Here is a 27640-nt window from a genome sequence, read left to right on the forward strand (position 1 = left end):
TTCTTCGATAGGACCATGCTGCCACTGGGACGTCCACAACTGTACCCCTTTCGAACTCGCTCAGTTGGCTGTAGGAAGCACGAATGCGCCTTCGTGGCATGGTTTCCTGCTTGCTCCACACGTTTGCACCCCACTAAGTGTTTTGGCTGTGAGCATTGCCTATTAAAGAGTAGACACAGATGGCGTTCTGATAGCTGCGCCACTACGCTTTCAGTGGTGGACGACGCTGAAATCATTGTCTGTACATCTACTGTCTCCCAGGTGGTACATGTTCTCATGGGATCAAAATTGCCATAATCTTTCACGCTGCACAACTTTTTTTTCCGGCATTGTAATTCGAAGGTCACTATGTGTTGACGAAGTAGAACATACGCTTCCCCCCGGAAGCAGAATGACAACATCGGACGAAGCAAACGGGATATAAAAAGCAGACTAGAGTAGTTGAAGAGGGAGTTTTTGAAAAAGAAAAGAATCTATCAGTACCAAACATCGGTATTAATTTCAAGATGAAATTTATGAGAACGTATATTTGGAGCACAGCACTGGACGAAAATGAATCATGAACTGTGTGAAAACAGTGAAAGAAGACACTCGAAGCGATTGAGATGGTGTGCTACAGAAGTATGTTGGAATTTAGGTCTACTGATAAGGTGAGAGAATGAGCAGGTTCTCTCTAGAATTGGAGAGGAAACAAACATATGGAAAACACTGGCACGAAGAGCGGACTAGATGATAGTGTATGTGTTGCGTCATCAAGGTACTTGGGGGAGTTGTAGAGGGTAAAAAGTGTGGGGGGAATACAGAAATTGAAATGCATCCAACAAATAGTTGACGATATTCGGAGTAAGTGGTACTGTGAGATGGAGTAGTTGGCACGTGAGAAAAATTCGTGGAGGACCACATCAAAATCAGAAGAATGATGTAGAAAAATGATACCTTTATGTCAGTCTTGGGCGAAAGTAGACACTTCTTCGCTTTCTCCAAGGCGGGTCACTCAGGCGCCCCAATGGTTGGGTCAGTAGATTCTTGGGCTATAGATGGGCCGACGTGGTGCGCTATAGTGCCCACCCAGGTCACCAGACCTCTCTCAATTGGCCTTTTACGTGTCGGATTCCTTAAAACCGAGTGTATACCATTATAAAATCCATAATGTGGGCGGCCGCGGTGGCCAAGTGGTTTTAGGCGCTTCAGTTCGGAACCACTCGACCGCTACGGTCGCAGATTCGATTCATGCCTCAGGCATGGATGTGTGTGATGTCCTTGGATTAGTTAGGCTTAAGTAGTTCTATGTTGTAGGGGACTGATGACCTTAGAAGTCCCGTAATGCTCAGAAACATTTTTTCCCTAATGTGAATCACACTATATTGCCGGCAAATACATGGAGAAACGGTGTCATGTGCTCGCAGCTTTAGAACGAGTATCAGAGTGCGTCGACAAGGTTGGGAGACATCTGGAATATATGCTGTAACTGTAGTATCATATGGTATCAGTTGTACGAATCAAATAAACTTTAGTAACCTCTTTTACCGTTTGTATCGAGACTTAGTACTCACCCTGTAGTTCCTTAATAAGACGAGGAGTATCGTTGCTCTTCTCGTAACTTCTGAGAAATGGATTGGGATACAAACTAAAAAAGTAGAGTCAATTATCGCGAAAGATTTGATCTGAGATTTTTAAAATAAGACGTAATGTACAAGACTGATGATGTAAGATTTGTGTTATTGCCATATATATTAGGTCTACAATTTTGCTTCCGCCGGTTTGCAATAGATGGCAGTAGCGGCGAGTGGTGGGACAGGTGGTAGGTCTTAATGGTCATGAATTAAGATTAGGCATTTGTAAATATGAGGCCATCAAAATATTAGTCCATTTGTGATTGCATCACAGAACTACTCTCGACTGAGTATGCCAACTTATGATCCCATGTCTCCTCATTTGTGGGAGTTTCAAGTTTTCTGTTTTAACATGAAGAAATATGCGGCTGCGCCTAATAAAAATACCTGGTAGACCTAAGGTAAGGCACTTATTAGTGAAGGAGCGTGCAGAGAATGGTTTCAACGCTTCAAGAAAGGTAATTACGACGTCAAAGATCGGCGTAGCGTTGAAAAGAGAAGGCTTTCGAAGCTACTGAAACAGGCAACACAGTTACAGGAGATTGTTATCGAAATCAACTGACCTGTTTTTAGCTGAGCACTGAAAGACAAACGGCTACAGTATAGTGATATACGTGAGCAGGTGATTTTGTAGCATGACAAAATTCCCGACCCCAATTCCAAATATTCCACTGCTCGTAATACATTCCTGGAAATGGAAAAGGAACACATTGAGACCGGTGTGTCAGACCCTCCATACTTGCTCCGGATACTGCGAGAGGGCTGTACAAGCAATGATCACACGCACGGCACAGCGGACACACCAGGAACCGCGGTGTTGGCCGTCGAATGGCGCTAGCTGCGCAGCATTTGTACACCGCCGCCGTCAGTGTCAGCCAGTTTACCGTGGCATACGGAGCTCCATCGCAGTCTTTAACACTGGTAGCATGCCGCGACAGCGTTGACGTGAACCGCATGTGCAGTTGACGGACTTTGAGCGAGGGCGTATAGTGGGCATGCGGGAGGCCGGGTGGACGTACCGCCGAATTGCTCAACACGTGGGGCGTGAGGTCTCCACAGTACATCGATGTTGTCGCCAGTGGTCGGCGGAAGGTGCACGTGCCCGTCGACCTGGAACCGGACCGCAGCGACGCACTGATGCACGCCAAGGCCGTAGGATCCTACGCAGTGCCGTAGGGGACCGCACCGCCACTTCCCAGCAAATTAGGGACACTGTTGCTCCTGGGGTATCGGCGAGGACCATTCGCAACCGTCCCCATGAAGCTGGGCTACGGTCCCGCACACCGTTAGGCCGTCTTCCGCTCACGCCCCAACATCGTGCAGCCCGCCTCCAGTGGTGTCGCGACAGGCGTGAATGGAGGAACGAATGGAGACGTGTCGTCTTCAGCGATGAGAGTCGCTTCTGCCTTGGTGCCAATGATGGTCGTATGCGTGTTTGGCGCCGTGCAGGTGAGCGCCACAATCAGGACTGCATACGACCAAGGCACACAGGGCCAACACCCGGCATCATGGTGTGGGGAGCGATCTCCTACACTGGCTGTACACCTCTGGTGATCGTCGAGGGGACACTGAATAGTGCACGGTACATCCAAACCGTCATCGAACCCATCGTTCTACCATTCCTAGACCGGCAAGGGAACTTGCTGTTCCAACAGGACAATGCACGTCCGCATGTATCCCGTGCCACCCAACGTGCTCTACAAGGTGTAAGTCAACTACCCTGGCCAGCAAGATCTCCGGATCTGTCCCCCATTGAGCATGTTTGGGACTGGATGAAGCGTCGTCTCACGCGGTCTGCGCGTCCAGCACGAACGCTGGTCCAACTGAGGCGCCAGGTGGAAATGGCATGGCAAGCCGTTCCACAGGACTACATCCAGCATCTCTAAGATCGTCTCCATGGGAGAATAGCAGCCTGCATTGCTGCGAAAGGTGGATATACACTGTACTAGTGCCGACATTGTGCATGCTCTGTTGCCTGTGTCTATGTGCCTGTGGTTCTGTCAGTGTGATCATGTGATGTATCTGACCCCAGGAATGTGTCAATAAATTTTCCCCTTCCTGGGACAATGAATTCACGGTGTTCTTATTTCAATTTCCAGGAGTGTATCTTTGCACGTTGTTTACAAGGACACTGAGGAAGATGCAGAGCAACAGTATGCCTGTAGTAAACTGCCGATCACAAACAGTAATCTATGATCATTTAAATTAATCACAGGCGCAATGCAGTGTAGAAAAACCACTATGCACTAATACGACATGGCTGATAGTTCGCAAATAATGCAGGCAGTGTCTTGTCGATATGATTCAAGGAAGTAAATTAAAAGTTTTGATAAAATATCATCACATAGATTGATTCGTGTTTTAATTTCGGAAGGGCCTTCAAGGGAAGTCGAGCTGCAAAGTGAAAATTGGACCAAGCAGATATTGTATAGTTAACAGATGGACACTAGCCCTCATGATTGTCTTTCTTGTAACTTTGTTCGCTAGGAAGAAATGAACAGTTGTTAATATTTTTCTAAATGGTGCACTATATTTTTATTAGTGTTCCCGTTCCTATCCTGAAGACCTGCTCAAGAGCGTACCACGATACTCTACTGTCGTAAAGGTGACGTTATAAAGAAAGCAACGCAAAAGTGATTTAAGTTGATGCCACTACTCTGAGGATATCTATTTCTACGTTACTCATGTTGGTAGCTGCTCTTGATGCAAATTATGGAATATTTACTTCGTTTTCTTTGGTGAAGGAATTTCGGAAGGCTGTGTTTACTACCTCAACTATAGTATTTCCACTGCTATCGCGCAGAGAAGGCATTGGCTGTGTCTTGCCGCTAGCATACTTCACATACGAGCAGAGTCTCTTTGGATTTTCTGTCAGGTCTCGAGACAAAGTTCCGTTATGGAAACTATTATAAGCATCTCGCATTGAAGACCGCGCTAAATTTCGAGCTTCTGTAAAAGATCGCCAATCTTGGAAATTTTGCGTACGTTTAAATTGATAATACATATTCTGAAACTCGCAAACTCACTCATTAAAACCTATAGGGTACTTCCCGTTGACGTAGAATAATGAAATTTGAAAAATCAGGGTTTCCAGGAACAAAATTAGGGAACTTAATTTGTGTTTATATTACACAAAGCTATTTCTCTTGTTGCTTGTTATTCGACTTCAGTCTTAAAATTAAGACAGTAAACAAATATAAACACAAGAAAATCTCACGCCATTCATATAGTCCAGCTAAAGATCTGTGTGAGTACAAAGTACACCAAAGACGAGAATGTACAAAAGCTACTTATCTACGGAGAACGTAAGTTGGAAGAATTATTGCAATAGTCTTTCCATATTTAGAGTAGTCCGGAATCGCTGGGCTGCTATGGTCGCGGGTTCGAATCATGCCTCGGGCATGGATGTGTGTGATGTCTTTAGGTTAGTTAAGTTTAAGTAGATCTACGTTCTAGGGGACTAATGACCACAGCAGTTAAGTCCCATAGTGCTCAGAGCCATTTGAACCATATTTAGAGTCCGAGGATCGTGCAGTACAGTATTGTTGTACTTTTAAACAATATGTGCAATTTCCATTCCGTCGTCCTTGTTGTACAGTGTTTCCACACACAAACCTTGAAGTGAAGACGGTGACGAATAAAATTACGAGAAAGGAGAGAATGCTGTCCCCCTAAGAGCTAAACAACATTTGCTTGATACGTTTTTTAATTTGCTTCCGGAGCAGCAATACTTGCAATGGTCAAGGTACGTGGGAAATCTGTATTAAAAGAATTACTGCGTAATGCCTCTTTCATATCATCTTGTCTCGCCTGCCACTTGGGTACCAGAAAGGAAACGAGGAAAGTACGCCGGCCGCGGTGGTCTAGCGGTCCTAGGCGCTCAGTCCGGAACCGCGCGACTGCTACGGTCGCAGGTTCGAATCCTGCCTCGGGCATGGATGTGTGTGATGTCCTTAGGTTAGTTAGGTTTAAGTAGTTCTGAGTTCTAGGGGACCACAGATGTTAAGTCCCCTAGTGCTCAGAGCCATTTGAGGAAAGTACTTAAATGTTTAGTAGCAAGAAGAGGGTATTGTAGTAAAGTGATACGGGATAGAATAAATTAAACTGCCAGAGTCTCTTCTATAAATAGTCAAGTGAGACGTAGGGTGGTAGCAGTTGGAGGGTGTTAACGTAGCGAGCGCTGCCTGGTGTTTGAGAAGGAAGTGCCGTACGGCGTTGCGTGCCCCGGGGCACTCGCCTAAGAAACAGCGCCCGCGGGCGCCAGCGTGATGGATGAAGACACATGCGAACCGCCACAGACGCCCGGCGATACCAGGGGACTGCAACCGGAGGCTCTAGCGTGCAGCGGCGGCAGGCGCCGTTCTTCACACACTCGCATCTCTGCCCGCGGTAACTAACTACCGGCTTGATTGCAGTATTTCTCAGGTTGTGAACCACCGCCCCTCTGGACACAGATGGCGACAGCCAGCATGACTCACTCATTCGGATACTCTTCATGGGACTCCGACAATGCTGTAAGCACCATCTTATACTCAGAAGCCAAGTCGACTAACTCAGTTTCACACGATTTTTCTGCTCTTGATTTCGGAAACCACAAAGAAATATATACACTGAAGAACGAAATATACATCTTCCTAATATCGAGTAGGGCCCCGGGAGCACGCATAAGTGCAGTAGCACCACGTGGGATGGATTCGACTAATGTCTGAAGTAGTGCTGGAGAGAAATGCACCCTGAATCCTGCACGGCTGTCCTTAAAACGGTAAGAGTACGAAGAGGTGGAGATCTTTTCTGAACAGCACATTGCAAGGCTCCCAGATATACTCAATGATGTACATTTCAGGGGAGATTGGTGGCCAGCGGAAGTGTTTAAATTCAGAAGAGTGTTCCATGAGCCATTTTGCAGCGGTTCTGGACACGTGGGGTGTCGCACTGGCCTACTGGAATTGCCGAAGTCCGTCGGAATGCACCTGAATGGATGCAGATGATCAGACAGAGACTTATGTACGTGTCACGTATCAGAGTCATATCTAGACGTATCATGAGTCCCATATCACCCCAAACCATTACAGAGCCTCCACCAGCTTGAACAGTCGCCTCCTGACGTACAGGGTCCATGGATTTGTGAGGTTGTCTCCATACCTGTACAAGTCCATCCACTCCATACAATTTGAATCGGGACTTGTCAGACCAGGCAACGTCCATCCTCTCCATACAATTTAAATCGGGACTTGTCAACCAGGCAACGTCCATCCACTCCATGCAATTTGAATCGGGACTTGTCAGACCAGGCAACGTCCATTCACTGCATACCATTTGAATCGGGACTCGTCAGACCAGGCAACGTCCATCCACTCCATACAATTTGAATCGGGACTTGTCAGACCAGGCAACGTCCATTCACTGCATACCATTTGAATCGGGACTTGTCAGACCAGGCAACGTGTTTCCAGTCATCAACAGTCCAGTACGGTGTTGATGGGCCCGGGCGAGACGTAAAGGTTTGTGTTGTGCAGTCATCAATGGTACACGAATGGGTCTTCGGCTTCGAAAGCCCATATCGACGATGTTTCGTTGAATGGTACTCACGCTGACACTAGTTGATGGCTCAGCAATCAAATCTGCTGCAATTCGCGGAAGGGTTGCACTTATGTCACGCTGACTAACTCTCTTCAGTCGTTGTTGGTTTCGTTCTTGCTCGATCTTTTCCAGCCGCAGCGTTGTTGGAGTTTCATGGTCCACTCGTGAAATGGTCGTTCTTGAAAATCGTCACTTCGTCGCTACCTCGGAGATGCTGTGTCCCATAGCTCGTGCGCCGACTATAACACCACTTTCTAACACACTTAAATCTTGATAACCTGCCATTGTAGCAGCAGAACCGTTGTAGTAGCAGACTCTCGTTGTCTTACATAGGATTTGCCGGCCGCAGCGCCGTATTCTGCCTGTTTAAATATCTCTGTATTTGAATACACAGGCCTATACCAGATTCTTTGACTCTTTAGTCTACATATTTTCAATGGCCGAAATGTTTCACTCAACTCATTAATTCTTGCACCAGTGGAGGGGACTGGGTCCGCAGCCCGTGGTCGTGCGGTAGCGCTCTCGCTTTCCGCGCCCCGGTTCCCGGGTTCGATTCCCAGCGGGGTCAGGGATTTTGTCTGCCTCGTGATGGCTGGGTGTTGTGTGATGTCCTTAGGTTAGTTAGGTTTAAGTAGTTCTAAGTTCTAGTGGACTGATGACCAAAGATGTTAAGTCCCATAGTGCTCAGAGCCATTTGAACCATTTGAAGAGACTCGGGGCGGAATGGGGTACCGAGGCGGAACAGTCTCATCGTCAAATTTCGTCTGGAGGCGATAGGGTGCGCTCAGACTGACACATGTTTAACAAACTAATATCAGTTATGGTTCAGTAAGTCTGCAACTGTTGTCGTGCTCGAGTTGCATAGTCTGCCTAGAGAAGTAAGAGAATTGATCGTTCTGTAATACCTTTCCTGATCATTTCCTACTGTCTTATTTTTTTCTTCACCATCAACAATTAGTCTACCTAAATCAACATATCCTTAACTGTCTTTGTATACAATCCAGTTTTTAAAGAAATGTTCACGGTGCTTACTGAATATTTTCTCAAAAGATATGCTTACGGGGCGGAAACTTATTCTGGTCTAGTCCGTCCCTCCACGGTCAGTGGACAATGTCAGTGTGTTTCCAATAAGGAGCAAGAGCTAGTTTGGTACGACTACGAAAGTACCGCACATACTAGTGTATCTAATCGCAGAACGAAACAGATGCCCGCACCCATTCCACAATGAAACGAAAATGGTTGGAGAAGTTGGGTCCTTGCATTTCTGTGTAGTCATCCAGACGTAAGTTTTAGGAAGCAGTGCAAACTGTGGTCTCAAACTCGATTGCTGACACAGGCTTTGAAGGACAGTGACTCGTGGCACCTTATATTGCTCCTGTTTAGGGTCTGTGTATCGGGATAATGACTCATGCGTGCACAATGGCAGATGGTCTGAAGCGAGCTCAGTCGAGTACATAGATCTTATTCTGGTCCGCTACAGGACAGTAGTGAACACAGACATTCAAGAAACAGGTCAAGAGAATGCTTTTGTGAATTGTTCTGTTAATTTATTATTAAAAAACTAGAAACTCGCCTCGATTGCGGAAAAAACACCTAGTGTTAACCTAGGTTTCGGCATAGATAGCTACATATTTTTCAGAACAATAAAACCCACAAGCGCCTACGAAGACCTTTGTCAATGATTAAAAGACCACCATAGCTACACATTTATAAATGAAGGAGGCAAACACAAACAGTACATATATACAAAGTGTAAGTCACTGCTTAACTTAATGGTATAACCTCCACCTCACACAGGCCTGTGTTCGATGGGCCATGACCCGCCATAAACTTCAACTCCTGCAGGAGTAGTACACTTTTAGTAGTGTGAATGATGTGTGAGTGTGGTCTCAGGAACAAATATAGATCATTGTTCTACTGGTGTTTTAAGGCAGTGAGAATGAAGACAACGGGGAATTTTGTATCATCATATGTTAAGTAAGTTTATGGTAAAAGGAAAGATAATTCGAGTGCAAATGAAAATAGTTAATAACGTAAAGTATAAACAAAATATCAGAATATCATATAGTTATTTAGAGAAAATGATCAGTTCGAAAGTGTGTTATTTGATTGGCTAGTCATGAAAAGCGCGGACTAACGCGGGCGAATAATGTTTTTCTATTGGTCTGAAAGAAAAAAATGACCAATCAGAACGGAGTATTCTTAGCACGTCTTTTCTCTTGCAGATATAGAAAGTGTACAGTAGCCTTAGGAGTCGGAGCCCAGCCTTTCAACGGTACAGTTATGTGTAGTATGAGCTGCGAAGGAAGTTTTAGTTTGCGGGTTTTAGTTGTGTTGCATGCTTCAAAAGTGAAGGCATATTAATTCTGGTGTGTTTTTTAGAAAGTACGGATTTTTAAGTAATTTTGTGTATGAGAAAAGACAGTAATACCGTGTGGCCTATTGAGCAGATCGGTGACAAAAAACTTGAGTTAAAGACACTTATTGAGTTTACTGATATAACAAACAAAATTGATTATTTTATGTAATCTTCAATTGCAAATTTTATTACAAAAATGATGGAATAAACGGTTTCTAATTTTTCTAAAATATTTTTCGCCACTGATAATAAACGTTAGGCGGGCTGTTCCGACCCGATCTCCCCTAAGTTATCATTTCGTTATAGCTTTCGGAGGCCAAAGTGTCTAACAGCGTTTGCTTCTCAGTATATGAAATAAGTATTTTGTTCGCCCTCCTGAAAACTGATTTCACTTGATCATCCCACTTCATTTCGGTTTTTAGTTCGTTTCGATGTTCCGATCATCGCTTTTCAGAATTGCCCCTAAATACTTATACCTAAAGCTAACAACGTCAAATGGGTACTGTAAACGAAACTTGTACGTATACGATTATGGTTGTCATGATCCCAATAACGGATATATGGCGAGAAAGAGAAGGTTCTCGAGGATCAGAAGAAGTAGCTGCATGCCTCAAACAGCAAACAACAAACAACTCAAAAAGACCAGAACCGTATTCTAATTTACATTCATGCACGGGTAGAAACGAAACAAAAACTATATTAACACTAATAAAGGAGCTACAAAGCTCTGTAGTCAAAGCGGATATTATTGATTCAAACCATTTGTACCTGGAAAGATCTATCTGCCAAATGAAAATGTCTTCAGTGTCGCTGAAGCTAGAGCGAGAATCAAAGTGAAATGACCACAGTAAACAAATAGTAGGAAAAGCTGATGCCAGACTGAGATTCTTAGGGAGAATCTTAAGGAAATGTAGCCATTCAAGTGGCTTACAACACATGTATTTGACCGATCTTGAGTACTGTTTATGAATCTGGATTCTTACCAGGTAGGAATGATTAAAAAGATACAGAAGGTCCAACGATGAATGGCGGGTTTCGTCAAAGCCCCGTTTAGTCGGCGCAAGACCGTTACAGAGATGCTCAATGAACTCGACTGCAAGGCGTTACAGGATAGCCGTTGTGCTTCACGGACAGGTTTACGACTGAAATTTCGGGAGAGTACTTTCCGGGAGGAGTCGGCCAACATGTTAGTTTCTCCCACATTCCGTGAATTCACCACGACGAAAAAATTCGAGAAACTAATTGTAGCAGAGGTTTATCGACAACGATTCTTCGCTGGCGAGTGGAACAGCGAAGGGGGAAACAACGGTATTACAAGTACCCTCCGCCACACACCGGTAGGTGGCTTACGGAGTATGATGTAGATGTAGAAAGACGCAGAACTTCTCACTAGAATGCAGATACACCCTAATTTGTTACTTCAAAACAAAGAACTCCGTTTTAGTAACAGAAATGAATCATAAGGGTCTTGGAAGACCTATAACATTTAAGGAAAATCTTTTGATGTACCTGTCTCCGTCTCTAATCGTTTAATCGACTCTCTGTGAAGTAAATCATATCAGTTTCTACTGTCCTGCACTGCCTCCCGAAGACTTAACAAGTTGGAATCCATTTCTTCTGTGATTTCATCAGTTTATGTCATCCTTTGCTGCCCTCTTGCTCTTGTGCTTCCGATCATCCCCTACATTACGACATTGTCTAGGGAATCATATCTTCTCATGAAATTTGGAAAGTAGGGTAGTTTTTGTTTCACTGTCAGAGCTTACGAAGATCAGTGTGGTTTTATTTGCTATAATGTAGAACTGTTTGTTCTCTTTGCAGTCAATGAGACTCTAACCTGTTTCCTCCAGTGCCACTGTTCAAAATGGTCTATTCAATGGCGTTCTGCCTTTCTTGGGGTCCATATCTCACAACGGTACATCACAGCCCTTACTATACTTGTCTTAGATGTTAAACGTATGTGTCTGTTTCTTAAAACACTGTCACGGCTCTACTTCCATTTATATCAAGTAGCAAGTGACGAATTCATGGCTCCACTCATCACCAGCAGAAATCAGAGATCCTAAATACTTCAAAATCGAAATTACCTCCATTGTTTCTCCTCCTACATGCCGTGAAGTGATGGGTGTGATTGCCACAATTTTCATTTTCTTGTTATTCAGGATTAGTCTATTCTTTTCACTTTCGCATTTCTTTTCAGTAGAGGATCTTCTTCCCTTTCTGTCAGCTTCTTCACTCTTCTTCACTTTCTGCCAGCAGGATGATAACACTCGCGTGTCTAAGGTTACTTATATTTGTCCTAGCTATTTTAACTCCAGTAATTCTCATCTCAGCCGGCATTCCACATACATTTTTCTGCATACAGATTAAATAAATACGAGTAATATGACAGAATACAGCCTTGCTGTAATCGTTTCTGAATCTTCACCTATTTGGTTGCTCCATAATCGTTTCTCATCATGGCTTTTCGGTCAGAGAATATTTCCGTTTGAGGTAAATGAGGCGATCTGGTCATCTTATATTCTCCGGTACTAGCCGTAATTCATTGTGGTCAACACAGTCAAAGACTTTAGCATGATCAATAAGGCAGAAATACGCATCTTTACGTAATTCTCTAGTTTTCTCCCTAATTCATCGGTTACTGGCAGTTTGATCTCTGCTTTAAGAAATCCAGCTTGTTTTCCAGGTGGCTTTCGGGCTACATGTTGGCGCAGTCTGTTTCTAAAAGGTTAAGCATGAATTTTCTACCATAACGAATTTTTCACTCTGCAGTGGATTATGCACTGATGTGAAACTCCCTGGTCGATTGAAACTGCGTCCCAGATCGAGACCACAACTCGGGAGCTTTATCCTTCTCACGAAGGTGCTCTACGAGCTGAACTATCCAACCACGACTCAGGACCCGTCTTCACAGATTTACTTCCGCCAGTACGTATTTACCTGTCTCCTGAGTCGTTCAACTTATAGAGCAAGGCAAAGGTCCAAATTTAGAGTTTCGATCTGCAAGAAAGTTTTGATCGGCCAGGAAGTTTCATAGAATCATATCTCAGATTCAGAGTGAAAAATTCATTGTAGGAACATTCCCCAGGCTGTCGCTATCCGTGTCTCTGCAATATCCTCTCTTCCAGAAGTGCAGGTCCCGCAAGTTTCACGGGAGAGCTTCTGTGTATGTATGTATGTATGTATGTATGTATGTGAAATTTGGAGGTAGGAGATAAGATATAGCTGTAATGACTGGTCGTGAATCGTTCTTGATCAGCTCAGTTGGTACAGCACTTGCCGGGGAAAGGAAAAGGTCCGGAATTCAAGTCTCGGGCTGGCACACAGTTTTAATCTGCCAGCACGTTTCATGACTTTGCTGGCATGTAAAATAAGTTCGGTGATTCGGTACCTCTTTACAATTTCCCTTCTTTGGAATCGGAATGAATTCTGAAATATTTCAGTCTTTTTTCTCTGTTGGGTTCTCCATATTTTTTGAATGCAGCACCGTCACCACATTCTCTGAAATAACTTTGAAAAATTCCATAATGTTCAATTGCCATGTTTTGGCAATGTGTTTTAGCGTCCATTTCCCTTCCTTTATTTTTGGAGCAGCATGGTGCGGATGTTTGACAACTTTTGCCAAATACATCATTAATTAATCTAAAGATAAAAATTATTTATAGTTCAAAAAATTAAATTAATGTTTCCACCAACTTTTTTGACATGTTATGAAAATTATGCGATAAAGTAAGTAAATTGACGTGCTATATATACATTTATTTTTTTTATCCTTAGCACGTACTTTGAAGATGTTTCTCGTACAACCAAATCAGCACACTGCTGAAAATAGTGACTGCAGTTTCTAAAAGAGATTAATGAAGTCGCGGAAGGACTCAGTTAGTGTCTAGACAACTCTTCATCTTTGCTTCCATTAGTATCTTTCGTTACTCATCTAGTTCGCCTCTCTAAATCATTCTGTTTCCTATCTGTGTCCCTCTTCCTAAGTGTTTATAAATGGCGTAAGACTAATCATGCATTTCCCAGTGCACCTTCCTCTCCAGTATTTGAAGTTTGTTGTCTTTGGAGATATAAAAAATTGTTCCAAACTGTAGGGTGTAATATACTACATCTTCAGATCTTGAACCTTTACATGGATTACATCCAAAGAAACCAGACGACTCGTTAATTACCATAGAACACACCGTGTTTATACAGAGGAGTACATTCTACCAAAAGTTGTCATGCACACAGAAGGTCTGTTAATACAGATAAATACGGTCTATCAAAGCTGCTATGGCCACTTTAAAACCAATTCTTACGGATCTGACTAATACTAACCTATAAACAAATGCCTTCCTGGTGACCCCCAGATTGAAAAGGAGAGAGGGAACAATTTGATTTGGACCAGATTTCTGATCCTGAAATCCATGAAATTTCTTCGCACCGAGTGTCGTAGTACACGTCTACTCACACAAAACCTCACTGTTCCTACTAGAATTTTCCGCACTATCAGAAGAAATTGTCATTTTTTGTTATTTATGTACTTTTACGGATATTTCTTCTTTTAAAAACTCTCCTCTTGAATCCTGCTGTTTTCTTACTAAATTAACATTACAATTCACAAAGCAACAAGTACGACATTAAGTTATTCTCGAGACTTGCCGTTTGAAACGGAAACAATGTGGGTAGTCCAATATTAGCCATTTGTGAGAATATGTTCCACACACCTATTATCTGTGGAAAAACAGAAATGTTTTCATGACAGAATTTTTTTTCACACAACATGTCGCGACAAAACTGGGTCGACCTACAGTTACAAAATAAATTAAAAATACTGAGAATTAAGCTAAATACTAAGTACACACGCCATTATAAAGAGAAAAAGTATATCACAGAAGCTAACTGACTTGCCTCAACGATACAGATACCCGTACCGCAGGTGCAATCACATCGGAGTGGTGTCTGTGGAGAGGCCTGACATATTCATGATCCCTGAAGAGGAGCAGCAATCTTTTCAGTAGTTGTAAGGGTAACAGTCGGATAACTAACTAATCTTACCTTTTAACATTCATCAATGTGACTTTCGTATGCTGCGTACGGCTGAAAGCAAGGGACATGGAGATCTACTGCGTAGCTTAGTGATGGTGACTTCGTCTTCGGTAAAATATTCTGAAGATAAAATGGAACCTTATTCGGATCTCCACGGCAGGAACTACTCAGGAAGATACTGTCATAAGAAACATAACGTTCTTCCGGTCGGGGCCTAGAATGTTAGACCCCTTAATCAAGTATGAAGGTTAATTTGTACATTGAACAAGCAGTAAAGAAAACCAAAGAGAAATTCGAAAAGAGGATTGAAGTTCATGCAGAAGAGATAAAATCTTAACGTTTGCCGATGGCACTATATGAGAGACGGCAAATAATGTGGAAGATTAGTTAAGAAAATGGATACTATACTGAAAATCGGAACAAGCGTAAAGCGATTAGGAAATAAGACACTGAAAGTAGTTGCCAAGTACTGCCACTTCTGCAGCAAGATAAGAGACATTTGCAGAGGTAAAGGGAATATAAAATGCAAGCTGGTTACAGCAAGAAAAAAGTTTATGAAAATTGAAAGCTTTTGAGATCTGATATAAGTTTAAGTGTTAGAGTGTCTTATCTAAAAGCATTTTATTTCAGTTTAACCTTGTGTGTTAGTGAAGTATGGATGGTATTCAGCATAGACAAGAAAGGAATAGAAGGCTCTGCAATGCGGTGGTCCAGGAGAACGCTGATGATTAAATGGGAAGTTTGAATAACTAATAAATGGCTTTCAGACCAAATTAGGAAGAAAAGAGCATCATGGTACAAGTTAACTAAAGGGATCGGTTGGTGGAACACATCCTAGGTATTACGGAATTGTAAACTTGTTAAGGTGGATGAGGCGGGGGAAACAAGTATGATGTTAAAGAAACTATGGAAGAAGACCAAGATTTGAGCAGAGAAAGCAAGTTCAAATTGATGTAGATTGCAGTAATTATAAAGCGACTTAACCAGGGTAGAGTAACGTGGAGAGCTGTGTCAATCCAGTCTTCAAACCGATGACTGCTACAACAAATTTGTAGCCTGTATTGGCTGTAGATTATAAAAGTCCTACACTCAAAGTCGCGTGGTGACCGGAGAACTAAGGGATGGTTAATTTTATAGAAGTAAAATAAAATCTTAGGGCACAACATGAACTTTGAATCGAGGGAAACTCCACAACCCATCGTCAGTTCGGATCATCTCGCTTTCTTTTGAAATTGTTAACGGAGCTGTTTGACGAAGGTACAATGTGGAATTACAATGGGTCCACACGCATGTGACGAAGGAACAACATAAGTCGCTACGTATGAGGATTTTAAAATACAAAGGAACCCTGTGCATCATTAAGTGTTACGATTTGTTTTGCTGCCACTAACTAAAGACAAGCAACGATAGCCTAATTAAGTAAACGAATATCCAGGGTGAACCAACAGTTGGGTTGAGTTGGGTTGTTGTGGGGGAGGAGACCAGACAGCGAGATCATCAGTCTCATCGGATTAGGGAAGGACGGGGAAGGAAGCCGGCCGTGCCCTTTCAAAGGAACCATCCCGGCATTTGTCTGGAGCGATTTAGGGAAATCACGGAAAACCTAAATCAGGATGGCGGGACGCGGGATTGAACCGTCGTCCTCCCGAATGCGAGTCCAGTGTGCTAACCACTGCGCCACCTCGCTCGGTTTGAACCAACAGTCCACCGACATAATGTCGAAGATTGTTCAAGGACATTTTCTGATTATATTGCAATAATGATGCTCTTTACAGATTAATAATATGATTTATTCACTTTTTTACCAGGATCTGTCCGGAAATATTTTTCAAAAAGTGAAAAAAACTTCATGAAATGGCCAAAACGTAGTAATACAAAAGGATCCAGATATTCGTTAGAGCCAATGTACAGGTGGAAAACTGCATTGAGGGGACAAAAGTCATGGGACAGCGATATGCACACTTACACATTGTGGTAGTATCGCTTATATGCGGTAAAAATGGGCGGTGCATTGGCTGACCTGTCATTCGTACTCCGGTGATTCATGTTCAAAGGTTTCCAACGTCATGATGGCCACACGACAGGAATTAACAGACTCTGAAGGAGGAGCTGCAGTTGGAGCTAGATGCATTTCCATTTCAGAAATCGTTAGGGAATTCAATAATTGGAGATCAGTACTGGGTGAAATTTCCGCAGAAAGCTTCTGGGCTCATGACCATATCAGTTGGACCCTAGTCGACTGGAAATCCGGGCCTCGTCCGCTGAGTACCAATTTAAGTTGGTTAACAGCTAATGATAGTGTTCGAGTGTGGCGAAGACCCCACAAAGCCGTGGAACCAAGTTGTCAACAAGACATTGTGCAGCTTGGTGGTCGCTCCAGAATGGTGTGGGCTCCGTTTACATGGAACGAACATATCACTGACTAAAGATGGTTATTTTCGGACAGGCAACTTAACGATTATGTCCGGCAAGGCAACTTAGAGACCATTTGCAGCCATTCGTGGACTTCATGTTCCTAACCAACGATGAAATTTTTATGGATAACAATGCGCCATGTAACCGTGCCACAATTGTCCGCCATTTGTCTTACGAACATTGTGGATGATTTGAGCGAATGATTTGGCCACTCAGATAGACCGAAAGGAATTGCATCAAACATTTATGGGACATAATCGAGTGGTCTGTTTGCGCACACCATCCTGTACGGGCAGCACTTTCGCATTTATTGACAGCTATAGAGGCAATATTGTTCAATATTTCTGCAGTGGACTTCCAACGAGTTATTGAGCCCGTAGCAGGTCCAGTTGCTGCATTACGCCCGACAAAAAGAGGTCCGATACGATGATAGGAGGTATCCCGTGACTTTTGTCACCTCAGTGTGTTGTGATGTGCTTGCCGTCACTAAGCGAACAACTAAGGATAGAATCTTCGTGCCACATTTCCATAGTATTCACTGAACCCATACACGAGATATATACCTGCCAATTCTTCATCCATACTGCTGTATATCACTGTTAAATTACAAATAACAATACCAGAGAAACAAACCCAACCAACGACCGCGTAGCACTGAATGCAAGCTTTGGGACCAAGAGCGAACTAGGCTTTATTACTGTCAATAGCAAGTACCCTAATGAATGGAATAATCTTGTTTCCAACGAAAGCACACTGTGGATGCCATCGACGTTTATATCTTTGTGCACTGTTTTCAGTGCAACATAGGTACGAAGCTAAAAGGGAGCAAGAAAGAAGCCGAAATAATTCTGAACGGGACGACAGAGCTCATGCGTCCCTCATAGCAAAGCACCTCTGAAAGTTAGTCAGGGAATTCTGGTTCACCCCGTATATCGCCATTGATAAGCTGGCGAGAAGGTTATTCCAGAAAAAATAACTATTTTATTCTAAACGAACAGCAAAACAGTATAGAATAGCGAGTATTTATTGAGGTTATTGTTTCGCCTGGTAACATTAGGGACTTCAGTAACTTTCTTACATCCTTCCCGAGCATCTACTACTACTACTAATAACAATAATAATAACGATAATGGTTATGATAGTCTAATCTCAAGGTTGTGTGCGTAACATGGAACATGTCTGAAAATAATGATGCTTTCAGCAAATATCAGAACAATAACAATAAGTGGCAGACAAACATTATCGTATCGAAACACTGATATTCTGTTACATCATTTACCAGCTAATCGAAACGTTACAAAAAATTTCTTGTAAACGAATAATAGACTTTTTCATTTCATTAGCCTGATGCGAGCCTCTACAGATACGCGTTGTCCTGGAAGCAACACATACGGCACCTCTCGCAACCACAATCAGACTCGTGAAGGAGATTCACCTTGATCGGCTTTCGGAGCCTGTCGTTCTTACTTGGTTCAACTGTGCATTTGCTTCAGAATACTTGCAGCTTAATAAAGACAGTGTTTATAGAAGTAATTCTTCTCCGGGAGTGTATTCTTGCGCCCATTGACCGACATCCCAAACACGTTTAACGGGTTCCTTTACACCGAACGAAATGAATCTCCGACCTAGCAAAGAGCCTCTGTGTAAGGACAGCTGAAAAGCAGAATTGCGGAAGTCCGACCAGTGATTGGTGGGTGCGGAACCAGTTAAGGCGCAGTGCGGTGCTGGTAGGGGGCGGAGGGGTGGTGTAGTGGTGGGGGCGGCAGCTGCTTTGAGGGGAGAGCTGCCGGCCGACGCCACTGCCGACAGCGTGACGTCCGCCTCAAAGGCGGCGATGAAAAGGCCACGTCCGCCGCTGGGGAGTCCGGCTGTGACCAGAATAACGCAGCCGCAGCCGCAGCCGTGAATTGGGGGCCACAAAGACAGCGCCCTTCGGCAGGCGGAGAAAATAAGTCACTATCACGGGAATCTCTGGAAGCGCGGAACGCAGTTGCTGGGGTAGCGACTGACCCTCAAGAGCGAACGCAAGGTCTGAAATAGACGCAATTACAATAGTGTGCAAATTGGGACAAGCTCACATTTTACAAAGAATTGAAATTAGCCAGCTGTAGCCAATTTCATCTACCCAACTGTTGGCCTCATGTTGCCTTGACTATGAACAACAATTGAGGATCCCTTCCAATTTAACTGAGTACTTGTATGTGAAACAACAGCGACTGTTGTTTCTATGTTCTCAACAGGAAAACTCTGAGTATGTGTTAAAATGGACATCTCACTGAAGAAGCACGCAAAAATGATCGCTCTTCATGATCGCATATCTATGACTGTAAGAAATACTGTGTCTTTTGTTGGAGTGGGAAAATTTAGTATTTCAAAACTTATTCGGAGATATAGTCATAGTGCCTCATTGTCTCCAAAGAGAAAAGGTTGACGTGGACGAAACCTAGAAACCTCCCCTAGAACTCACAAAACAATACTTAGAAACAGTAGAATTCATCCACACAAGACAAGTAAGAAACTTGAGAATGATTGAATGGCTACTGTAGCTGAAATTGATTCTTCAACGGTACAGCGTAGGCTTCTTGATCGTGAGCAAAAGGAACCAAAGCCAATAAAGAAGCATTTGTTAACACCTGCCTTAAAGAGAATACGGTTGGCATGGGCTAAAATGTATAATTCTCGGACTTCTGATGACAGGAATTGTGCAATTCCAGTGATGAGTAAAATTTTGTTCTTCAAGTATACAGTGCAGACGAAGCACTCGCGAGGTAGTGAGAGCTGAACATTTTGAAAAGACTGTAAAACACCGTCAAAAAAAAAAGGTTTGTGATTTTTTGACTGCAAGTGGCCCTGGGACAGTAGTTCCAGTTGATGGCATGATGAATTTAACCAAATACATGAAAATCATCAGACTCATAGTTGTGCCAATCCTACAGATGGTGGTGCAGATGGTGGAGGAAGATTTCTACATGATGTGCCCCCTCGTCACACATCTAAAGCAGTCAAGGTGTTCATGGAAGAAAACAAAATTACTGTGCTTCAGTGGCACGGTAAGTCCCATCGTGAATTTGTGGAGTCTCGTGAAAAGGCGTCTTTGTAAAATGGACTGTTCAACGAAAACATGCATACTGGTAAAGGTGTTAAAAGTGTGGTCTCATGACGATGAACTGCGAAAAGTTTGCTCTAACCTGGTTGATTCTATATCACAACGTGTTGAGAAGCTCATTAAAGGAAAAGGAAGACACAGTGCTTCCTAATAATCAGTAAGCTACTAACTACATTATACATATAGTAATAAATGTGCACAGTTGAAGTTTAATCGACTTGTCCCAATTAATTTGGACACTAGATATGTTGATTGTTGAGTGGAAACTATTTAAAAATGGCACCAGGTACACTTGTAACTAGGCGATATGTTTTAAACGATCTGTATTCCTTTAACCTGACAGGTGCTGTGACTTCCACACTCTCAATTATATTCGTCGGTATTGTAGCCAGTGGTATCCCCAATGGCTCTGCTCGCCTATCGGACACCTATCAACATTCCATACTCTAACACCAAGCCAGATACGTCCAGCACCTTCACTATATCTTTGCAATGGACTAAATCTATTCCTGTCTTCACCGTTTCAGCCATATGACTCTCGAACAAACTCTCCAGTAACCTCTTTTCTAACTCAAAATCTCTCTGCTTTCCAGATCTGAACAAGGTTTTACCTGATATCATCAGGGAATCGTCGTCTTCGGAATCTATCATCCTTCTTTCTTCTATCCAGTAGCAACACGTGCATCTCTGCGGCACTGCCAAAACTACTCATGCCTTATTTGTCCCAAGGTATTTCCGTTTCGTTTCCTTCATCTTATCTCCTTACCCAGTTCAATTCCTTCCTTCTTTTCTCCACGCCAATCATCTACTACACATTTGATTCGTTTTATACTCTCACCATGTATTTCTGTTAGATATCATTTCAAATGTAAAGAGAAATGACTTGACACATGTTAACCGGTTTGACATTTTGGAACATCATATGTTCATTAGTATATATCAGCAGAAAACTGGTCTTATCGGACCACAAAAAATGCGAATATGTTCTCCTTATTTAAAAGGCTCTGACTGAAAAGTGGGGTGCCGGGTGCTCCATTCTACCTTCCTGAGCACCTTCAAAAATGTTGCCAAAAATCTTAGCATACGAACATATTCGCTTTTCTTAACATGAAACTCACTTCAGACTCCCGCAAGCTCCCCTAAATATAGCCCACCCAGTAGTTCATCGTTGTAAGTTGCTCATATCCATCCACGCCCAGTTGCCCATTCTCACTCACTCACTCAGCCCAACTCATTATTATCTCTTCGTGTCGCTCTGTAATTTTCTCTTGTGTCACAGACACAAACCCCTTCGTTGTGCCCTGCTTCTACGGTCTCCCCTCACCGTCACTGTCGCCCTCGTGCTCTCTATTAGTGCTACTATCTTATTCCTTCCTTCGTGCTCTTGCTCTCTCTTCTTCCTGTTAGTATCCCTCTCCTCCTCGACGTCCTTGCCACCTGGTACTCTCTCCTTCGCTCTTTTCCTAGCACCGCCCTGCTACTGTCAAACATGTTCCATTGGAACTCTGTCCGTCTCTTTCTCTCACACTGCAGTTGTCTCCTTCTCTTTTTCTATAACAGAACCAATGAATATTATCTTCCTGCTTTTATTGATTTTCCTTGTATTTGTTAATGACACTGTCTTCTTCTCTCTTAGCTCAACAAAGCCTGATAATATTTTCAAAATAAAACTTATGAGAACAATTTCAGAGATGTTGAGGAAATTGGTTCCACATTTTCGCCTGCGGCTTTTAAATAAACAGGAACATATTAAAATTTGCTGTAGTCCGATAGGAGCAATGTTCTATTGGTTCCCTTCTTTTCCCTTCTGCAGCAGGGGATGTAACTCATATGAAAAGAAATGTATTGGGCAGTAAAATGTAGATAGTTTATTTACGTGAAACTGAAACTACGCAGAACTAATTTGACGCAGACTGGATTTTACGTGCACAGTATTTTGCATATGCTTCAGTAATACAAGAAGCAGTTCCCAGATGATGACAGAGGCACTTTACAGCATATTTCTTCATGCTGAGTTACTTTATAAACTACGTTTTCGCCTCACACCGGATTCTAAGTGCATATTTTGTGTGTAATAGTATGGTAAGTTTGTTCACCCGGTTAGCATTGCGGTCTAAGGCACTGCCTTGAGGGCGGGAAGGCGTGCCGGTTCTCGTCACGAATCCCCCCATCTACATCTACATGACTACTCTGCGATTCACATTTAATTGCTTGGCAGAGGGTTCATCGAAACACAATCATACTATCTCTCTACTATTCCACTCCCGAACAGCGAGCGGGAAAAACGAACACCTAAACCTTTCTGTTCGAGCTCTGATTTCTCTTATTTTATTTTGATGATCATTCCTACCTATGTAGGTTGGGCTCAACAAAATATTTTCGCATTCGGAAGAGAAAGTTGGTGACTGAAATTTCGTAAAAAGGTCTCGCCGCGACGAAAAACGTCTATGCTGTAATGACTTCCATCCCAACTCGTGTATCATATCTGCCTCACTCTCTCCCCTATAACGTGATAATACAAAATAAGCTGCCCTTTTTTGCACCCTTTCGATGTCCTCCGTCAATCCCACCTGGTAAAGATCCCACACCGCGCAGCAATGTTCTAACAGAGGACGAACGAGTGTAATGTAAGCTGTCTCTTTAGTGGACTTGTTGCATCTTCTGTGTCCTGCCAATGAAACGCAACCTTTGGCTCGCCTTCCCGACAATATTATCTATGTGGTTCTTCCAACTGAAGTTGTTCGTAATTTTAACACCCAGGTACTTAGTTGAATTAACAGCCTTGAGAATTGTACTATTTATCGAGTAATCGAATTCCAACGGATTTCTTTTGGAACTCATGTGGATCATCTCACACTTTTCGTTATTTAGCGTCAACTGCCACCTGCCACACCATACAGCAATCTTTTCTAAATCGCTTTGCAACTGATACTGGTCTTCGGATGACCTTACTAGACGGTAAATTACAGCATCATCTGCGAACAATCTAAGAGAACTGCTCAGATTGTCACCCAGGCCATTTATATAGATCAGGAGCAGCAGAGGTCCCAGGACGCTCCCCTGGGGAACACCTGATATCACTTCAGTTTTACTCGATGATTTGCCGTCTATTAGTACGAACTGCGACCTTCCTGACAGGAAATCACGAATCCAGTCGCACAACTGAGACGATACCCCATAGCTCCGCAGCTTGATTAGAAGTCGCTTGTGAGGATTTGTGTCGAGGTCTGGTGAGCCGGCCAGTCTGCGGATGGTTTTTAGGGTAGTTTTCCATCTGCCTCGGCGAATGCGGGCTGATTCCCCTTATTCCGCCTCAGTGACATTACGTTGGCGATTGCTGTGGAAACACTGATATATTCTGACTGAGGTTCTAGATGGGTTACCGCTTCCGATTTTGAGAAGATCAAATTAAGGCCCTGATCGCGTACGTAAAGAAAGCGATAGTTATGAGGTAATGACCAACTGGTGTGCAACATACCTAAAACACAGGTAACAAAATCACGACCTTAACTGAACAAGGCTGTCTGCTCCCGGTAGCTGAGTGGTCAGTGTGACATAATGTGAATCCTAAGTGCGGTTTCGATTCGTGGCTGGTTCGGATATTTTCTCCGCTCAGAGACTGGGTGTTGTGTTGTCCTATTCATCATCAGTTCGTCCCCATCGACGCGCAGGTAGCCGAAGTGGCGTCAAATCGAAAGACCTGTACCCAGTGAAGGGTCTACTCGACGGGAGGCTGCAGTCACAAAACATTTACATTAGGAAAACTGCCTTAGTCTGCGCATGCTTAGAGTAGGCTACGGTAGTTTTACTACTATATATGTTCATGTTAAAAAGTTCCCCATGGTGTTTATCTTGATTCATGTACAAGACATAGTCTTCAGAAATTGTGCGAATGTTTCTGAATCACTTGGTGCAGTGAAAAGAAATTCCCATACTCCACGTTTGTTATTAGCGCGTCCACATCACCACTATACGGGCTCCCCTTCATTTTCTATAATTCAACGTACTTGTCTACTTTCCAGAGACTGTTGTTGTTTTGTTGTTGTTGTTGTTGTTGTTGTTGTGGTCTTCACTCCTGAGACTGGTTTGATGCAGCTGACCATGCTACTCCATCCTGTGCAAGCTTCTTCATCTCCCAGTACTTACTGCAACCTACACCCTTCTGAATCTACTTAATGTATTCATCTCCTAGTCTCCCTACACGACTTTTACCCTCCACGCTGCCCTCCAATGCTAAATTTGTGATCCCTTGATGCCTCATAACATGCCCTACCAACCGGTCCTTTCTTCTTGTTAAATTGTGCCACAAATTCCTCTTCTCTTCTCTTCTACTCAATACCTCCTCATTAGTTACGTGATATACCCACCTAAATTTCAGCATTCTTTGTAGCACCACATTTGGAAAGCTTCTCTTCTCTTCCCGCCTAAACTATTTATCGTCCATGTTTCACTTCCATACATGGCTACATTTCATATAAATACTTTCAGAAACAACTTCCTGACACATCTATACTCGATGTTAACAAATTCCTCTTCTTCTGAAACGCTTTCCTTGCAATTTCCAGTCTACATTTTATATCCTCTCTACTTCGACCATCGTCAGTTATTTTGGTCCCCAAATAGCAAAACTCATTTACTACTTTAAGCGTCTCATTTCCTAATCTAATTCCCTCAGCATCACCCATCTTAATTCAACTACATTCCATGATCCTCGTTTTGCTTTTGTTGATGTTCATCTTATATCCTCCTTTCAAGACACTGTCCATTCTGTTCAACTGCTCTTCCAAGTCCTTTGCTGTCTCTGACAGAATTACAATGTCATCGGCCAACCTCAGAGTTTTGATTTCTTCTCCATGGATTTTGATACCTACTCCGAACTTTCCTTTTGTTTCCTTTACTGCATGCTCAATATACAGATTGAATAACATCGGAGAGAGGCTACAACCCTGTCTCACTCCTTTCCTAATCACTGCTTCCCTTTCATGCCCCTCGACTCTTATAACTTTAGAGTTTTAAAGAGAGTATTCCAGTCAACATTGTCAAAAGCTTTCTCTAAGTCTACAAATGCTAGAAACGTAGGTTTGCCTCTCCTTATTATTTCTTCTAAGATAAGGCGTAAGATCAGACTTGCCTCACGTGTTCCAACATTTATACGGAATCCGAACTGATCTTCCCCGAGGTCGACTTCTACCAGTTTTTCCATTCGTTCCAGAGACTAGAGTTTTGATAATGTTAAATGAGCTCTAAAATATATTTTACTACGCATTATAAGTGGTATTCATCGACAGAAAACATCACGAAATGTCGCACTGGCCCCGGTGACACGTGCCGATATTTGGTTTGCGGATGAGGAGGAAAATCAGCCGCCAAGTGTCGGGCGTAAGCTGTCTGCGCGCGAGACGTGTGGCGGGCCTGCATCATTAAGGGGTCTGTGACGCCACAGCCGGGGATGTCCCGCGCCACAGCCGGGGATGCCCCGCGCTGACCGACGGCCCAGTTGCTGACTGCCAGTCGGCCGAATCTCCGGCGACACGCGCGCGCGATCAAATATGAACGCCGGCCGTGCAGTATGCAGGCGGCGGCGCGTCGCTCCATATTTGATGTCGGCTGCTAAAAGCTTTCCCTGGTCGCGAGCTAGCCTCCCCACACTCCGTGCCACGGCCCTGCTGTCACGTTGTCGACCGGCCGAACGTGACTGCGCCGCGCTGCCGGATTTCCGGCACGCTTGCTCGCTCGTCGGGGCTCGAAGCCAAACGAAGCTGTTGCTACCCGCTCCATTCAAACTTCAATAAACCGAATGAAAAACAGAAAAGGAAAGAAAGAAGAACAAACTATGGAACGAACTGCCCAAGCCTACTGAAACTTATAAAAACATAAAAAGTAGTCTTGTTGCAAACTGTCAGCTCTTGTGTAAATCTTTATTATTCCTAATAAATTTTACTTATGATTACAGGGCACCTAGCTACAAACATGAAGAGGTCTGCGCGAAGAGATGAACAACAAAGTTGTATAATCTATCTACTTGAATCAAATTATTATAGATTTAGGATTTATTAGAAATCTATAGTCAGATGGCTGTTACCGACTTTCTTTCTTTCCTGTTGGGATCTCGTTTTACGTTAGTAAAATATAAAATGCACTCGAAAATTCACGTGGTGTGTATCTCTGTGCCATGAATTTGTCGTGCATTTGGGATACAATAAATCAGAGAATAAAGTCTTGTACCCGAAGGAAGCAAGGGAGAGAATGTTGTTGTGGGTGGATGGTATCCTCTTTCTACAACACAATACAGTTCTCTATTTACATGAACTTACTTAATTTGAATAGACTTGTGTTTGTGGTGCAAGCTCATCAGTAGTAGTCCCACTATAGCCACTAATCTGGTCACTATGTACTCTCATAGCGTGTGACGAACTAAATGCACTTTGCGGGTCACTGACAGATGCCAAACTGGATTATTTAGTGAGGCCCTCTGGTCAGTGGCAGCGGCCTTAATACACGCTGTCGGGAGGGCGTTGGCAGCTCATTGCTTGCGAGTGTGTCTCTGGCTTCTCTCATGATAAGTCCGCTTTATCCAGCGCCTAGTAATCGATCTTCGCGCTTCGTCTTTGCCAAACGATGTGCTGGTGATAGCTTACGCCAGCACATAAAGTAGCCAAATTTTCGCACGGGCACTATGTGATTTGCTATTTAATTCTGGGAAAACTGCTTCAGCACACACGTCTCTGCGTTTTATCGCTACAAACGTGGTCAATGTTTACAAAACGTGGCCCATCTTAGCCAGACACTGTGGCTAAGCGGTTCTGGGCGCTTCAGTTTGGTGCAAAGTTAATTGTGTTGCAGACAGTTCATCCGTTCCAGGAAAATGAATCTCGACCCATTCTTGCCAGTTATTAACATAAATACTGGAAAGACGTCGGTCCCAGGGGTTCCATGATTTTTGAGAATGTTTTAATTTCAATATTATAAATATGACTTAAGGTCATGCAGGAGACAGGCGAACACTGTTATAATAATTAGTTCTCCATTCAGACTGACTGGATGACTGTCGTAAAACTCAAACACCACGAAAGGAATGCCTAGTCTGCGAATGTTTGTTTCACATACAAATTGAAAAGCCATATCTGTGAGCAGTACTCACTCCTGTATACGTGATGACGGATAAATTCCGAAACGTGGCATATGAGCAACACAGTCATTCCTTGCCTCATGTTTGACTCCGTTTTTCTGTGTGGTATAATTACAGATTAATAGTTTTCGGATTATTTCCCTTACTTGTTCTGTGAAACCTTACTTCTTGTCTAATTTCATCATTGTAGATCAACAGGAAGTACTCTACGCCAACCACTGTACCCGAGTGGTTCTTGGAGCTTCTGTCCAGAACCACGCGACTGCTACGGTTGCAGGTTCGAATCCTGTCTCGGGCATATATGTGTGTGATGTCCTTAGGTTGGTTAGGTTTAAGTAGTTCTAAGTTCTAGGGGACTGGTGACCTCAGATGTTAAGTTCTATAGTGCTTAAAGTCATTTGAACCAT

Source organism: Schistocerca gregaria, chromosome 3 (genome assembly GCF_023897955.1).
Source record: "Schistocerca gregaria isolate iqSchGreg1 chromosome 3, iqSchGreg1.2, whole genome shotgun sequence".
In the NCBI taxonomy this organism is placed as follows: domain Eukaryota; kingdom Metazoa; phylum Arthropoda; class Insecta; order Orthoptera; family Acrididae; genus Schistocerca; species Schistocerca gregaria.